At 41.7% G+C, this 16,856-nt stretch overlaps 1 long non-coding RNA gene across 2 annotated transcripts in view; it reads right to left on the bottom strand.

Moving 5' to 3' along the window:
* Positions 1 to 1,966: 1,966 nt before the first annotated feature.
* Positions 1,967 to 16,856, bottom strand: part of LOC147617700 (uncharacterized) — a 47,306-nt gene continuing 32,416 nt past the window's right edge. The window contains exons 2-4 of one of the 2 annotated variants that reach the window (XR_015262205.1): positions 2,395 to 2,599; positions 2,220 to 2,364; positions 1,967 to 2,028 (exon numbers count right to left, since the gene is read on the bottom strand). This is a non-coding gene — a long non-coding RNA (uncharacterized LOC147617700). The remainder of the gene's footprint in view (positions 2,029 to 2,219; positions 2,365 to 2,394; positions 2,600 to 16,856) is intronic. The other variant, XR_015262206.1, reaches the window with a different exon arrangement.

Raw genomic sequence — 16,856 nt, 5'->3', positions numbered from 1 at the left:
TACCGTACCGTACCGTACGACCGTACGCCAACACCTATGAGCCTAGCCCACATGTATCTACATCCTCATCCCACCTGACTATGCTGATCATACCCTGAAGCTGCGACCTAAATAGGACTGCTACTCCTCCTAACCCCCGTACTCCTCCTGTCCTGCGGGTATGCCTGCAGTAAGCAAACTCCCACTGGTATCCGGCGACATGAGGCAATCCCCTCTCCGAGCTCTGGTGTGTGTCCCCATATAGAAGACGATATCTCTCCGAGCTCTGGTGTGTGTCCCCATATAGAAGACGATATCTCGTCCACATCTGACCCCCGAGTCCCATTACAAATCCAGACGGCCATCTTGATGCGCGTAGTCTCATAGACCCCACGCCCCTATTTAGGGCTGGGGCACCTCTCCGTAATAATGATTCTCCCATCTCAGTATACTGCCCATTTCCTAAACCTGTCGTATACTTATGTACAAGAAAAGATTACAACTGAATGTTTCCCACGTACACCTAAACGCTGCTGTTAGAACAAATAATCAGCCCAAACTTGCTGCACATTAACTCCAATCAACTTGTAGTTGTGTGTTTCTCTGACTGAGCTCCAGAATGCATGAGATATAAAAATAATCCCAACAACCCTATTCGAGGGGTCTGCGAAGCTGGTCTGCCTGCAGGGCTGGATGGCCAACTCCCACAAAACCTGAAAGAAAATTTCCACCATCATGTTCACACATAAAACAGCCAGGGGGCCAGCCCATACTTGGTTGGGCGCCAAAATCAGCTGTCCAGGCCCCCCAAAACACAGCCCCAAAATGCTGTACAATAGGTCACCTTTTTGGAAAGGTGTTGCCTCTACTTTCATCGTTTTGCAGAAGTGTCTACTCTCTCTACATTAATCCCTCCCTAAGGGAACTCAACCACCTTTATCTCATCGTTTTGACTCTTGCCAAACCACACTTTGCTCTTTTAAGGTCCCGCCTGCCTGCTGTACGGCCATCTGCACACCCTCCCGCTGGTCCTCTATGCTGCTGTTTGGTAGCTGTCATTGAGCTGTACAATCTGTTTGAAGCTGCCCACCAAGAGCTATGCATCATGATTTGCAGCTGTCTGTCTACTAGGACCCACTCCTCTTGGTTGTTTTGTCCTGCTGCTGCTGCCCAGGAGTGCCCAGAGGCTGTCCAAGGCCTGCAGGGGACAAAGTTGGCAGTGGTTTTAACCTTTGTTCAAGCACAAGAGACAAAAGAAAAGCCCACACAATCACTAGAAAGGCCTAATTTAATAGTGTAAAAGACAACCAGTTTGGATGCCTTCGGCTGCTAGGTGGGTCTTTTGGCTACCTTATGAGCCCTTGAGGTGAGATTTGGGAAAGAATCTTCATCCACAACCATTAATAGTTTGGAAACTGTCTTTTTGACTCTTTTCATTTGCTTATTGTATTTGGCAACATGGCGATTGAATCACCCACAAGCTTGTATTACAAAATCCTCCTTTCACAATTAAAAATTTTTCATAAAAAATTTAGGAGTTCCACACTCTTTAGGAGATTCAAGTCCCAAAAGACGGCAAAAATGGTCAACATGCACGGATACTGAAAAAGTGCAAAGAGGTGCTGACTCCACATGGTACATGTGTTGCATTGTTGAATGACAGTGCCCACATCCCACTAACAGGAATGCTGATGATGAGCACAAGTGAGACCAAGCCCACTCACACAATTCAAGCGAGTCGGGTAGCTTCCTACTAATATCATTGACATTATGAATTTGGGTATGAAGAACCTTTGTACTCAAATCTCCGTGCATAAACCTCTGCATCACTTCTTTTGGAGGCAAGAGCCGTAGCAAAGAAAAGCAAAGCACCTCAAAACAGTCCTTTAAACAACAGTAAACGAACATGAGACCACCATTTTACCTTCAAAAGGAGAGGGAGAGAAGAGAGAATGGGGGAGAGAAGCGAGAGAGAGAGAGAGTTCGAAAAGAAGGTAATCGGTTTTGCTGGCCAAGAGACTGAGGATTTCCAATATTGCAGTAAATTATCTATATTCAATTTTAAAAAGTAGGTTTATCACCAGCTTTGCTTTTCGCAAAAACTTGAAAATTCAAAAATAAGAGCAAGTCAATAAGCTTGTCCATTTGCCACCAAAACACGTAGAGGCATGACACATTCGCACACGCACGTGTGAACATATTAAAAAAAATGTTTTGGCAGCACAAATCCAACACCATACCTCATCAAATGGAAGAGAGGATGGATTTGTTTGAAGTGTATGTTGCAATCGCTCTGTTCTAAAGACATAAATGTGAATTAAGGGGCAAACTGCAGCCTTCATCTCATATTTTAGTTATATCTTTGGTATCTACAATCCGAAAAGTCTTCCACATACCCACGCTCCCAAGAAACACCATCCTCAAAGAAGAGTGTTTTCATTCTCTCTACATGGGGTTCATGATGACAAGTGAAGGACCCTCAATGTGGTTTTCTTTTTAATCTTAAAGACCATGTTGAATAAAGCTACATGTTCTGATGGTACATACAAAGGAACTTTGAAAAGAACCTCTGCATGTGCAACAATCTCTCCACGAACAGCATATTCACATGTGCAATAACCTGTAGAAAAAACCACCATGTCAGCTACAAGCTCATCCTCGTTTAAAAATATAAGCATCACACAATCCTGCTGGCTGGAGCCAGTGGGCATGATGTTGCCAGCCTATCAACTAATTAAATAAATTACACCCTCAATATTTTAATTTAAAAAAAAAGAATACATGACACAATCCGAAAAGTACATATTATAGAGCTATTCATTAAGAGCCACCTGCTTATAGCTCACTCCAGTATTATAGCTTCTTGAACCTAGGTCATGCACGTTATGTATATCCTAAAACCACTTCGTTTGCTCCACTAGCCCTAATTAGATAGCTTAAGCCTGCATCATTAGACCCACTTCTAATAAAGTATCTTAAAATTACATCATTAGACCCGCTAATCCAAGCAAACCGCCGGGGCCTGTGCATACCCAGCTCACATATACCGTTGTCTACAAACAAGCAAGCACTCTTTTTTTTAATGACTTCCAAGATATATTTTGCTCTGTTGTTGATATAATCAATTGCAAGCAACCCATTCCTAGATGCAGGGACTGGTTGAACCTAAAGAATTTAGCACCCACTGATTTCGAAAAAGAGTTCAAATCACTTCATTTGCTCCATTGAATGCACCCACTAGTTCAAGCAATACCGACTACCCAATACAAATTGCAAGGAGGTGACAGTGTTTGAACTCATGAATCATCTCTGGGGTGGTCCACAAACATGTCCACAAGATGCTCTTCTTCTAATAGTGCTCAAGGGTGGGGAAATGAGCTATCTCATACATGATTAGCCTCATTGATTTGAGACAAATAGCTTAAATCACTTCATTTCCTTAATCCTACATCATACGCCCCCAAGCAATTCAAACTACCCCATAGCTAAGGCTTGGTACTGATCTGAAATAAATAACTTAAACCACTTCATTTACCCCCTTAAACCAATATCATAAGCCCCCACTAGTTCAAGCAATGCAAGGCACATCATGGCATGTGTAGCTAGAGAGAAGACGATGAAAAGGGGTTCCTTGTTGTTGATGGTGTCGATGGTGATGGGGGGAGACCATGCAGGTGAAGAGGAGAGGGGTCTGCTGCTGATGAGCCCCTTTTGGGCATTTCCTGCTTGGGTGGTTGGAGCCATTGGTGGAGGAGGGCGGGAGGCTAAAGCCCTTGTGTTGGCGAGGGCACGCTTAAGAGTATGGGCTGATCGCCTCATTGGATCCGAATGTGTGCACTTCCTCGATATATATAAATGAAGGGAGGGGAGAACTCTCTCTCTCTCTCTCTCTCTCTCTCTCTCTCTCTCCTCTGCTCCTGTAATCAACCCACTTCCTGATTGTAGAAGTAAACCCCAATCTAAGCGCAACCCACTTCTTCAAAATGCAGATTAACACAATCTGAGCAAAAATCTATCTCTTTCGCACTCTAGCTCTGCATGTGGGTTGGCGGGGCGGGGGGTCTCCTCTCTCTATCTAACTGATCTAAGCCAAATCCAATTGGGCATATTCTCTCTCTCTCTCTCTCTCTCTCTCTCTCTCACACGGAAAAACCTAATTCGCAGGACGAGCGGACGCTGGAAACCGACCCTGTTCTGAAGAGTAGGAGCGGCTCGAGATGACGAGTGAGCTACAGCCTCTGATGCTCTGCTTAAAATACGGTCTATATCTTTCGCTCTCTAGCTGTGCATGTGGGTTGGCGGGGCGGGGGGTCTCCTCTCTCTATCTAACTGATCTAAGCCAAATCCAATTGGGCATATTCTCTCTCTCCCTCTCTCTCACACACACACACGCGCCTCTTTCTCGCCTCTGAGTCGTACGAGACACAGACTTACACGGAAAAAGCTAATTCACAGGACGAGCGAACGCTGGAAACCGACCCTGTTTTGAAGAGTAGGAGCGCGACTCCGCTCGAGATGACGAGTGAGCTACAGCCTCTGATGCTCTGCTGAAAATACGTATATATATTAATAGCGTAATAAAACTAAAATCATTTTTATTTTTATATGTTTATTTTTTAACCAAAAAATGCACATAAAATCACCGTGAATATCTGTGCTTATTTTGCAAAAATATAATTTTAATGCCTAGCTGAGTGTTAGCGCCCCACACCACTATAATACCCTAGTGGCATGTCTCTAAGTAATTGTAAGTGAAGGTTGTGGGTTCTTTTTTTGGGGGGAGGGTTGCACTACAAGAGCTTGAGGGCATACCGACGCTAAAATACCGACGCAAATGTCGAACGTCGGTATGCCCGTCGTAATGTTGGAGGAGACAAGTCGGGCGGGGTATTTTCAAATTTTCGTTTACCGATGCGTATACCGACGCTTATTCCGTAGCATATACCGACGCATATTCCGTATCATATTCCGACGCATATTCCGTAGCATATACCGACGCTCGTAAGTTTTTTACAGCCGAGAGCGTATTTTCTGATTTTTTCGCAGGCAGCGTTGCAGAGAAGGTCTCTTTCTCTCCCTCTCCTCTTTTTTCCTCTCTCCTCTTTTCTCCTTCTTTCTTCTTTTCTCCTCTTCTCCTTCTCCTAATATGTTCTTGCTTTTACTTTTTAATTTAAGAATTAGGACGTTTAGGGTTTTGTGTTTAGTTCTTATTCTTGTGTTAAATTTACTAATTATTTTGTTTAATATTTTGTTTTGCAGCTCTTTCACCTCACCACTCTTTCACCAATCCTCTCCTTCAGCTTCGCAAAAAAGAGGTAGATCCTCTTTCGATTTTTCTTGTTTATGCTTTTTTCTATGTATTATTGCATCCCTGTTTTATGGTTTAGGGTTAGTTTAGGGTTCTTGTAAGCTTATACATAGGATTAATTTAATATCTATGCATAAAACCTATCATAAGCTTGCAATCTCTATGCATAGCCTTCTTGCAAGCTTTATGCATAAGCTCTATTCATAGAGCTTGCGAGCTTGTGAAATCTCCATGCATAAGCTCTATGCATAGGCTTTATGCATAGAGTTTGCAAGCTTATAAAATCTCTATGCATAGGTTTCTTGAAAGCTTGCATGGACATTGTACATAGAGCTTGCATAGCCTTCTTGTTGAAAGCTCTATGCATAGCCTTCTTGTAAAAGCTCAATGCATATACTCTATGTATAGGCTTTATACATAGAGGTTGTAAGATTATGAAAGCTCTATACATAGGGCTTGTAAGCTTATGCAAGCTCTATACATAGAGTTTATGCATAGAGCTATATGAATCTAGCTGAATGCATGAATTAAGATCTATGTATAAAGCTTAATACATAATGTTTTATGTATAAATCTTATGGATGAGCTTTATGCATAAGGCTTCACATGCATTATGTTTTTTTGCATAAACCTTTTTTTGATGTAGAGTGCCTTGCATGGATGGAAAGCATAAGCTTTTTGAATGTTTATACTCTCTTATACATATAATATATAAGTCTTATGCTCTGTTTTTCTATGCATAAGGTATTCTCTTTATTCATAGAGTTTATATATGTTATTAAGGCTTATGCATAGAGCTTATGCATATGGCTTATGCATAGAGCGTATGCATAAGACTTATGCATAGAGCTTATGCATAAGACTTATGCATATGGCTTATGCATAGAGCCATATGCATAAGCTCTATGCATAAGGCTTATGCATAGAGCTTATGCATATGGCTTATACATAGAGCTTATGCATAAGGCCTATGCATAAGACTTATGCAGTTGGCTTATGCATAGAGCTTATGCATAAGCCTTATGCATAAGGCTTATGCATAGAGCTTATGCATAAGTCTTGCAGGCTTATTATGCAAGCTTATACTTATGGCTTACAAGCCTTACTATGCATACGATTGCATAAACCTTATTCATAACGCTTGCATAAGACTTACGTATAGAGCTCAATGTGTAGGCTCTATTTACAGAATCTATGCATTTAGATTTTTGCATAAGGCCTTTATAAATAGCTATTTATGAATAGAGATAGCTTCTCTCTCCATCCTTGTTCAAATTCATCTTAATTTTGTATGGAGAGAAGATAAGCTAATGTATAAGTTATTTTTAAAATCTCCCTCAACGGCTGGGAAAAAGAAGCCCGTTTGACGCTTTTTTAAATATTTTTAAAGTCTCTCTCAATGGCTGGGGAAAAGAAGCCCGTTTGACGCTTTAAATGTTATTTTTTTAAAATCTCCCTCACAGTTGGGGAAAAGAAGCCCTGTTTTATGGTTTACATAGTGCTTTGTGTAATGCATAATGATTTGTGTTTAATGAGCTGCATATACATGTTATCCTGCTAGATGGAGCCTCTCAATCTTGAAGAGAGAATAGCGTGTCCATGCATGCGATGTAAGTACCAAATCTTTCGAAAACGAAGGATTTGCAACCAGCATGTTCATGACGCTGGCATATTTCCAATGGAGCGCTTGCAAAATTTACGGTTTGAATCGTACAACCAAGCAAGTGTGCAGCCGCATCTTGATAACATTGCGCCTGTGAATTCTCGTCCCTAACAAAGGATGAGGATATCGCAGGAGGGAGTGACAGATGGAGCTCAATTAACAGCACCCGAGGGAATGGAAGAAGGTCAAGAAATGGAAGAAGGTCCAATGGAAGAAATGTTGGATGCCTTCATCGAGCAACAAGAAGCTCTCTTCGAGGAGCATGAACATGAAGATCATCAACCACGACATTCTCAACGGTCAAATTATGAACCAGAGGAAGAGGCCATGCGTAAACTTGCACGCCTTCCATTATACAATGGTGCCAACATATCTGTATTGCGTGCATCTCTTACGATGCTAAATTTGCAGTCAATTTTTGGATGGTCTAATACAAGTGTCACTGAACTATTCAAGTAAGGACTTTCTTTGGAGATTACACCTACTGTTGAAATGATAAATTATCAACTTGTATTTGAGAAAATCTTAATAGTAACGATCAGATATTGCCATACTTGCAGGCTTTTGAAAGACCAGATATTGCCCCCTGGCAACGAGATGCCTCCATCTCGTGCAGATGCGAAGAAGTTATTGAAATCCATAGGCATGGATTACAATAATATTCATGCTTGTCGCAATGATTGTTGCCTCTTCCGCCATGAATATGAGCATTTGCAAGAATGCCCCCATTGTGGCTCTAACAGATATAGAGAAGATGTTCAGGGGGAAGCTGTCCCGGTAAAGGTTCTCAGGCACTTTCCAATCATCCCAAGAATAAAAAGCATGTTCAGGTGCAAATCTATAGCAAGCTTGATGACATGGCATGCCATAACTCGATCCATAGATGAAGTGATGCGTGTGCCTGCTGACTCACCCGCATGGAGACACATTGAAGAGAAATGGCCGGCTTTTAAGGAAGAACCTCGAAACCTCCGTCTTGGCCTAGCAATGGATGGTGTAAACCCTTTTGGTTTAAGGAGCTCTTCATGGAGCACATGGCCTGTTTGCCTTGTGAATTATAATCTTCTGCCATGGTTAGCAATAAAGAAAGGTCATTTGTTGCTCTCATTAATAGTTCCAAGAAAGTACAAGGTGAAGAACATGGATGTATATTTGGCACCACTTATTGATGAGTTACGCACCTTGTGGAACGGAATTGAAGTGAAGGACATGTCAAAGCAGCAGAGTGGCCAAAGACTTACAATTGTGCAAGGTATTCTCATGTGGACAATGCATGATTGGCCTGGCTATGGAGAATGCTCAGGTTTGTCTATATCGGGTTACAATGCATGTCCTGTATGTGGTCCTCGACTTGATTCAAGATACTCAAAAGCATTACGAAAGAATGTCTACCAAGGACTTGTTAGGTATCTTCCAGAAAATCATGAATTGCGGGATGGTAATCTAGGAAGACCTCCTCCAAGTGCATTGAAGGCAAGCGATTGGAAGATCAAATGGGAGGAATGTGGCAACTTGGCATGTCCTGGGATGAAGAGGCTCTCTATCTTTCACCAACTCCCCTATTGGGGTGATCTCCTTATAAACCATTTGCTTGACCCGATGCATATTTTCAAGAATGTAGCTGACATTCTGTGGAAGACTATGACAGGAAAAAAGGAGACTAAAGGCCAAAGAGATGACTTGGAAGAGATTGGTTGCATGCAAGAGTTGTGGGCTCGCACTAGACCCAATGGAAAGGTGCTACTTCCAAGATCCCCATGGGTTTTTAGCAAGATGGAGGAACAACAAGTCAAGAGGACAATTTCAGAGTTTCGGACTCCTACAGGTTGTATGCATTGCTTGAAAAGTGCATTTACAAACGATGATGATCTTAGTGGCCTCAAGAGTCATGATTGGCACAAGTTTCTACAATTTGTGCTACCCATAGCAATAAAAGATTGCCGCACTGAAGACATTAGAGCTACTATCTATAAGATTGGCACATTGGTGCGCTGGATTTCTTCAAAAGAGATAAAGAGAGACACTTTGGAGATAGCACGTTTAAACTCCATAGAGGCAGTCTGCATGGTAGAGAAGTTTTTCCCTACAAGTTTATTAACAATCCAGATGCATCTGCTAGTTCATGTTGTAGATGAGGTTGCAGTTGCTGGAACAGTCCATTCAAGATGGATGTTCTTTTTGGAGAGGTTTATGAAGACATTAAAGGGATTTGTTTGCCAAATGGCTCGCCCAGAGGGTAGTATGTCTGAAGGGTGGCTGATACAAGAGTCCCTTGTTTACATCACTGAATATTTAAGTTCCTCAGATCCAGAGATACCTCGACTATGGTCTTAAGAGTCTAACAGGCGAGTCATTGGTGTGAGGAACCTCAAGGCCAAGGCATTAAGAGAAAGATGGATAACAATTTGAGGGAAAAAATCAACAAATTTTGCATCTTGAACTCTCATGTAATGGAGAAGTGGATTGAGACATATGAAGCTCTCAAGCGACAGCGAGTACAAGATCGTTTAAGTTTCAGAAGGAATCGCACTACAAGAAATCTCCCATATCCAGAAGGTATGCAAGCTCTTCCGGACTTTCCCACAGGTAGATGGCTAGAAGCTACAATTTTAGAAGCCAAACGTGCTGGTTTAACTATAACAGAGGAGGAGGAGGAGCTTACAAAAGGATGCGATTGGCATGTAAGTGTTTAAGTTCTACATGTCTCTCTTTTTTTTCTCTACATGTCTCAGTGTTTGATTCTCCATCAACAATCTTTTTGTGCTATTTGTAGTATCAGAAAAATTTGGGGCGTTTTGGTCACATGGACGTCATTTTCGAGTAGAACGAATAGACCAAAGAAGAGCAACCTTTGATTGTGGTGTCACAGCACAGTTTGTTCAAGAAAGTCGTGCAAGTGTAAGTGATGATAACACAATTACTGGAATGCTTGATTACTTTGGAACCATTCAAGATATATTAAAGGTTGGCTTTAGAAGTTTTGAGTTGTTTATCTTTGATGTGAAGTGGTTCAAGGTAATCATGAATGGGCCACATGCAACTGTACGTAGAGACAAGAGTGGCCTCATCCAAGTGGACTCCACAAAGGTATGGACCGATCAGCAAGATACTTTTGTGCGCCCAGAGCATTGTGAGCAGGTTGTCTTTAAAGCGGATCCAAAAGATCCACGCTGGCTGTTTGTGGTTCAAGTCGCCCCCCGCAGAGTAAGCAAATTTTTGAAGAATTTGAGCTACAACAAGGTGATGTGGATGCACAGGGTAATGGAGAGCAGCAAGAACAAGCCGATATCAATAATGAAGAGGAGCAAGCAATTGAAGAGGAGCAACTAGAGCAAGATCCAAATGAAGAGGTGCAAACCAAGGAAGCTGAAAAACATGTTGAGGAAGAAGACATAGATGATGAAGACATCCTTCATCAAGGGACTTTTAACGATGAGGATGCTGAAATGTACATAGACATAGATCTCTTTGGGGCTACTGATCTTAATGAGGATGATAGAATAGATAATGATTTTTAAAATGATGTATCTTAATGATTATGCAAATAGTTATGACATATTTGTAATGGTTTTATGACATTGAAGGTCCTTTCATTGTTTACCATTGTTAATGTTTACCATCATAATCACTACTGTAGGAGCAAGTTGATATAGTTTTACCAATGTTGTTTATCATTGTTAATGTTTGTCATATGGTTCTTTCATTGTTTACCGTGTAATTTTCATTTCGCACAAGTTTGTCATATGGTTTTTTGTCCAAGAGGCCATGGGTGACTCACCGCCCTACGACTATAGTCCAGATTTCTCATTTAATCCTACACCGCAGGGCATGAGTCCCCAGCAGTTATATGGTTTTCTTTCGTCCATGACTCCAGAGCAGAGAGCCATGGCTCAGAGTTATTGGGGTTCTGGAGCAGGGACATCTGCCTCACCATTTGGCTTCCCGACGCCAGTTCCCACACCCGTGGGTACGACAGCAGCTCCCACACCTCATACCACACAGCCTTCCACTCCTCTTACAGCTCGATCTACCACCTCTTCACATAGACGACGCTCACGTAGTAGGTCTTCAGGGGGAGGTTGTTGTGGTGGTAGTGCCAGATGCTGTGATACCACCACCATGTGAGCGTCGTCCTTCGCTCTCATCTGTTGATAGCACACCCATAGGGTCACCTTCCACTCCCTGGGGTGCACATGACCATGACAACAGCAAGATTTACACAATTAGGGATGGGGCACCAATAATGGATAGTGCAGGGAAGGCAATGAAGACACGCATTCGACAATTGTGCACTATACAGTTTTACGACTCTGTCATGACTAAATGGGATCAGCAAGATAAGGGGAAGAAAAATTATATAAATACAAAGATAAAGCAAGAGTTTCAGCCATCTGACCCTATGAATGTCGTCTCTAATGAGTGGATACAGTATACAGCTCGCATTTTGATGGGGCATCGTAGGTCAGAGGCGAGGGACGCATTTAGAGAGGGGAAAGAGAAACCTGTTTGGCTAGATGACAGGGAGTGGGCAGCCATTGCTCAGGAGCTCACCGAGACACCAGAGAGGTTTCAACAACAAAGAGAGGCGGCAAGGGCAAGACTCCAAACAATAGGGGCTTCTCATCTTGGGAGTGGTGGTTACGAAACCATGCGCCATGAATTCGTAAGTATTTGTAGCAATTTTATTTATGTAAATGTATGTATGTGGGCTAAATGTTGATTTCTAAAAGTTATAATTGTTAATCGTTTGTGCAGGAGTTGGCCATGAATCGCCCAAGTAGGCGAGAGGAGAAGTACGCTCACAAACATGGCCTTGTGGCCTTGTTTGAGATGCTTGAAGAAGAAGGAGAGACCGTCGATTGGGAGGCATTACCATGATGTAAGATGACCTTCAAACTAATGAAATATGATCAAAACATTCTTGAGTATTAATGTTTAATTTAATTTCTTGTTTGTCGATCAGGAAAATAAAAAAACGAGCACGGTTGTTTTTGTGCTCTATTTTAGACAGAATGGTGCTGTCTGTTTGCTGTTGTTGATCCTGTTCATTGCAGGCAGCCAGGCAACAGCCAGGCAGCACTATTCTGCCCAAAAAAAATTTCTGGTACAGCATTGGTATATTCCCCGGTACTGGCGTCGGTATATTCATTGGTATATCTGTCGGTATAAAACCCGGTATACACCACGGTATACACCCCGGTATAGACGCTGGTTTAGGCATCGCTATTATCCCCGGTGAGCGTCGGTATAGACAACAGTATAGGCGTCGGTATTGTTACCCGACGCTTATACCGACGCTGTGGTTCCGGCGCTTATACCGATGACGGGGCTTTTTTAGACCCCGTTAAATGACGTCGGAATAAGCGCCGGTATTAGGCTAACATGTAGTAGTGTTGGGGGGGGGACCAATAGTAAATGTATATATTAACTAGAAAAAGCCAGAGATACACCACTAAGTCGTTTACATCGGAGAATTACTCAACCCATTCCTCCTTTCCCCTCTTTACTTCGTTTGAAAGATTACAAAAAGTAAAGCCCATCTCTCATCTTCCAGCAAAAAACTAGACTGGCCCCATGAAATTTGATATCCCAGTAATATGCAAGCTTCCATCATGGCCTCCGTAGTACACCCCCATGGGGTCTGTCTTTCTAAAATGTCCCCTTTCTTAGACCATATTTTTACTGTGGGCCTGGTCCCACAACTCCATTCTCTATGAATGTTACAAAAGTGTAATCAATTTGTTTCTCCTTGTGATACCACCTTCTCGTCCTAGGACCAAACCTAGGCAGTCTGATTTTGCCTCCTTTCGTGTCATGCACCTGCAAAAATGAATCATGGGTTAGGAAAACCCCAGTATGTTTGAGATTTCCCCAGAATCAGGCATGAGTAGTGGGGTGTATTTCAATACCAACTCTAGCAACACTATATTTATTATTTTAATAAATATTAATTATATATTTACTAACTTATAAACCTATGGCACTTTGAAAGTGGATGCTAAGCCAAGTGAAAGTACTGTAAAAAGTCTCTAGTTACGTATACACATTAATATCCACCCAATGTGAAAGTCATGGGGAGAGGTTAGAATGATTAAGAAGGACCGATTTGTTTTCATAACTTAGAAGTAATTATCGCCACACAAACTCTAGGAGACTTAGGAGAGAGTTCGATTTTTGCATTCTAAGTCCCTCCCTAATAATTGATAGCTTAGATATTAAAGAAATACTCCCCACATCAACATAGAAGTTGAATACGTAGTTCTACACAATAGTTTAAAAGCTAGAGAGACGCCCCACACCAATTTGGGGGCCTTAGGAGAGTTACTTTTTTCATTCAAGTCCCTCCCTAATAAATGCCCCACGTCAATTTGGGGGCCTTAAGAGAGTTACTTTTTGTATTCAAGTCCCTTTCTACTAATAAATGCCTATAAGTGCCAAAGGTCCAAGCCAAATACTTAGTCTTGCAAGAAACCCCTAAGTCACCTCCTTTTTTTTGCCCGAGAGAGAGAGAGAAGCTAAAGAATGGGGAGGAAGGGGGAGGGGGTGGGGGTGGTGCTCTTTTGCCAAGACAAAGGAAGATGAGTCTCTTAATATTGAGCCATCAAATTGTTCCATACACAAAAAAGATGAAATGGAAGCGAAAAAAGGTTGTGTTGACGTCTCCAAAGGGAAAGGGGACCAAATTGGCCCATAAGTCCAAGAATAATACACAAGAATACTAAAATAATGAATGCATGATGCATCTCTCCAAAATCATACTAGAAAACATCAAAAAAGAAAAAGAAACCCTAGAATCACTATACTAAAAGTTACATAGTCTTCTAGAGACCCAATGAGATCATACATGGTCCTTTGGAGCACCGAGTGTGTTTGATTTGGATCAAGATGAGTGGCAGTGGGGTATCTCATGAGACCTCCTATGCCAATTCTTAGGTCTCCAAAGTGTAACGTAATCAAATATAGGCACCTAAAGGCTGCAAGAAATCTCCATATTGAAATGAGGGTGCTTTATGGATGTGATTGTTCTATGTGTCATGTAGTTGAGTGGCTTTATCGTATATCCTAGTCCTCCTTGTGTGCCAGAAGGAAGATACACAAAAGAGTTCATTTATATTATTTGTTATTTTTTCTTTTTACTAAGCAAAAATATGTTACGTCATCATAAATGATTAATATTTATCTACGTCCATTTGTTTACTAAGAAAGGGACCTCAAGTCATGATGACTTGATCCCAATTCCCCTCCATGTTCCACATGGACAAGCAAGTCCAAACCCAGGCTCCCCAACCCAGCTTTTATTTTAACACACGTAGACCGCAAAGAAGGAATGAAAACTATGCCCCTCCATGTACAAGCAATGGAAGCAAATTAGATATATACAAAGAAGGAATGAAAACACGTAGACCGCAAAGAAGGAATGAAAACTATGCCCCTCCATGTACAAGCAATGGAAGCAAATTAGATATATACACGTAGACCGTAAAGAAGGAATGAAAACTATGCCCCTCCATGTACAAGCAATGGAAGAAAATTAGATATATACAAAGAAGCATTCTCTCTCTCTAACTCTCTCTCTCTCTCTCTCTCTCTCTCTCTCTCTCTCTCCATAATAGAAGTTATATATTACCAAAAATTACATTACATGGCGGCCATGTGATGTACTAGCTTTCCCTCACTAATTACTTCGAACCACAGGTGTAGCTCGAAGTACCCTCATCCAATATATAGTTGTGTCATTCTCCACCAAATGAACTGACCACAAGGAAGAGACTTGCCACAATAGTAGCCCTTTTATATGCCATATGTGTGCTGTAATACCCACTTTTGCATCAAATATGAAGGCATTCCTAGTTAACCAGATATGCCACAAACCTTTCCACTCGAAAGAATGAAAGGAAACTAAATGTTTTGGGTTATTTGGCCCATTCGGAATCTTGCCAAAAATCCAGTCTTTAACCTTTACAGGCCTATCTGTCAACACGAAATCCATACGCGAGAAAGGAAATCCCACACCTTCTTTTCCACCGAACATGAAATGAAAAGATGCGGGCATGTTTCCAAGCATGTAGTACAAAACACACAATTACCAAAAGTAATCTGTCACTTTCGCAGTTGGTCCCCCAATGGTAGGCCTCTAACTAGCATGCGTCATGGGAACACCTTCCCTTGATGTGGAATCTTAGACCACCAGCCATGTAAGATTATTTTCACCAGCCCTACTTTTCTTGATGTTCCATACTCTATTAGCCTTCTCAGTGATCTAGTGCTTATCTTCCACCATCATGTGTGATTTGTTGTACGTTGGACAATGTCCCGAGGCTTTCTAAATGTCCAATCTAACCAAGGTTGTTGATCCTCCAACTGAGGAATATCACCAAATGGTGTAAGGCCTGCCCTCTCCATCTCCCATAATTGTACATATCCACGTGGAACCCAAAAATATTGATGGATTTCTGAAAAGACAATAAGCGGCCTCTACATGGCAACAAAGCATCCATAATTCTCACTGTACTAATCGATCCATTCTATTAAATTTTGGCCGCTCAACAAGTTTGTCAGGCCACTCCAGAAGTCATGAAGTAGCCAACACCTCACTTGCCATAGAATTCAATTGCAACCGCCGCTGATCTGAAGGCTTCCATTTAGTGTGTGCCAACACCTCCTTCCATGAGATCATCAAATGATAAAGGAGAGGTGAAGCCACCACTCGAACCTATTGGGAACCATTCACTACATCCCACCATGTACCATCAATCCTAGTATTACCATGCACAAGTGCGACCTCCTCTATGAGGACCGTAGCCATTACCACCCATGGCTCTTGAGATACACACATATCTTGCAATAAAGGTCATCTCCTAGCGACAATTTCTAATCTGACATCTAATAGGGCTTCCCCTCCACTCCTCTTCGGAGTAGTAACATGTTCCCAAGAAATCCACATCTACCTTGGCTTATTTCCTGCTCTTTTCCATAGCATAAATCTAATTGGTTGTTGTATCTAATGCCCATCCATTGCAATAAAGGCAAGAAAAAAGATATCATGCTAGTCACAATGGATTGTGCTACTTTGAGCCAAACATGCATAGGCCAACCCTAAGATTTCCAATACACAAACTTGTCATTTATCCTTGCAAAGTCCATGATGCCAACAAAGGCAGTGAATCAACATCAACTCCAATCGGATAACCCAAGTGGCGTGTGATGCATACCCTTTGTATGACCTACCTATTCCATCCCAAACCAAGTAAATCTCTCTCGGTATAGCTTATCAAAGCAGATTTCTGCATATTAATGTATAACTCTAAAGCAAGACCAAAAGTATCCCAAATAGCCATAGCCTTTTGCACATTATCTCTTTGATCCTTAAGGAACATAAAAGAATCATCTGCCAATGCTTGGCCAACCATCTGCTCTCCGCTTGGAAGAGTAAGCACTACAACTTCACCTTCCTCCACTAACTTATCCAGAAATGAAAACCAACAACGATTCTAGGTTCACAACTTCTCCCTAAAATATGATGCATTATGAATCCCATACTATTGGCGAGCAAGCTTTTGAATATTGAACATACAACACTCCCAAGCTGACACCCCAACATAGATTACATGGCCTCAAAAGTTTTGTAACACCTGTAACATAAACTGATGGAAAACAGTATGCTCCAAGAAAGTCTGGTTAACCTTAAGAGGAGCCTTTCCCAATAATGGCCTATAAGCATCCACAGAATGGCTATACATCTCCAATACTAAAGGTAAACGATCTGACAAAATATGATTTATTCCACCTGCATGGACAATATCTCTGGGAGAAACATATCATGCCAGTAAATATACATTTAGTCCAAATGAACTCTTGTACCCATTTACTGTTGAGAGGCATATGTAAATTCTCTCTCGTATGCGG

Source organism: Cibotium barometz, chromosome 36 (assembly GCF_041138505.1).
Source record: "Cibotium barometz isolate CiBa-2024 chromosome 36, ASM4113850v1, whole genome shotgun sequence".
In the NCBI taxonomy this organism is placed as follows: domain Eukaryota; kingdom Viridiplantae; phylum Streptophyta; class Polypodiopsida; order Cyatheales; family Cibotiaceae; genus Cibotium; species Cibotium barometz.
This window is presented reverse-complemented; position numbering and strand designations above follow the sequence as displayed.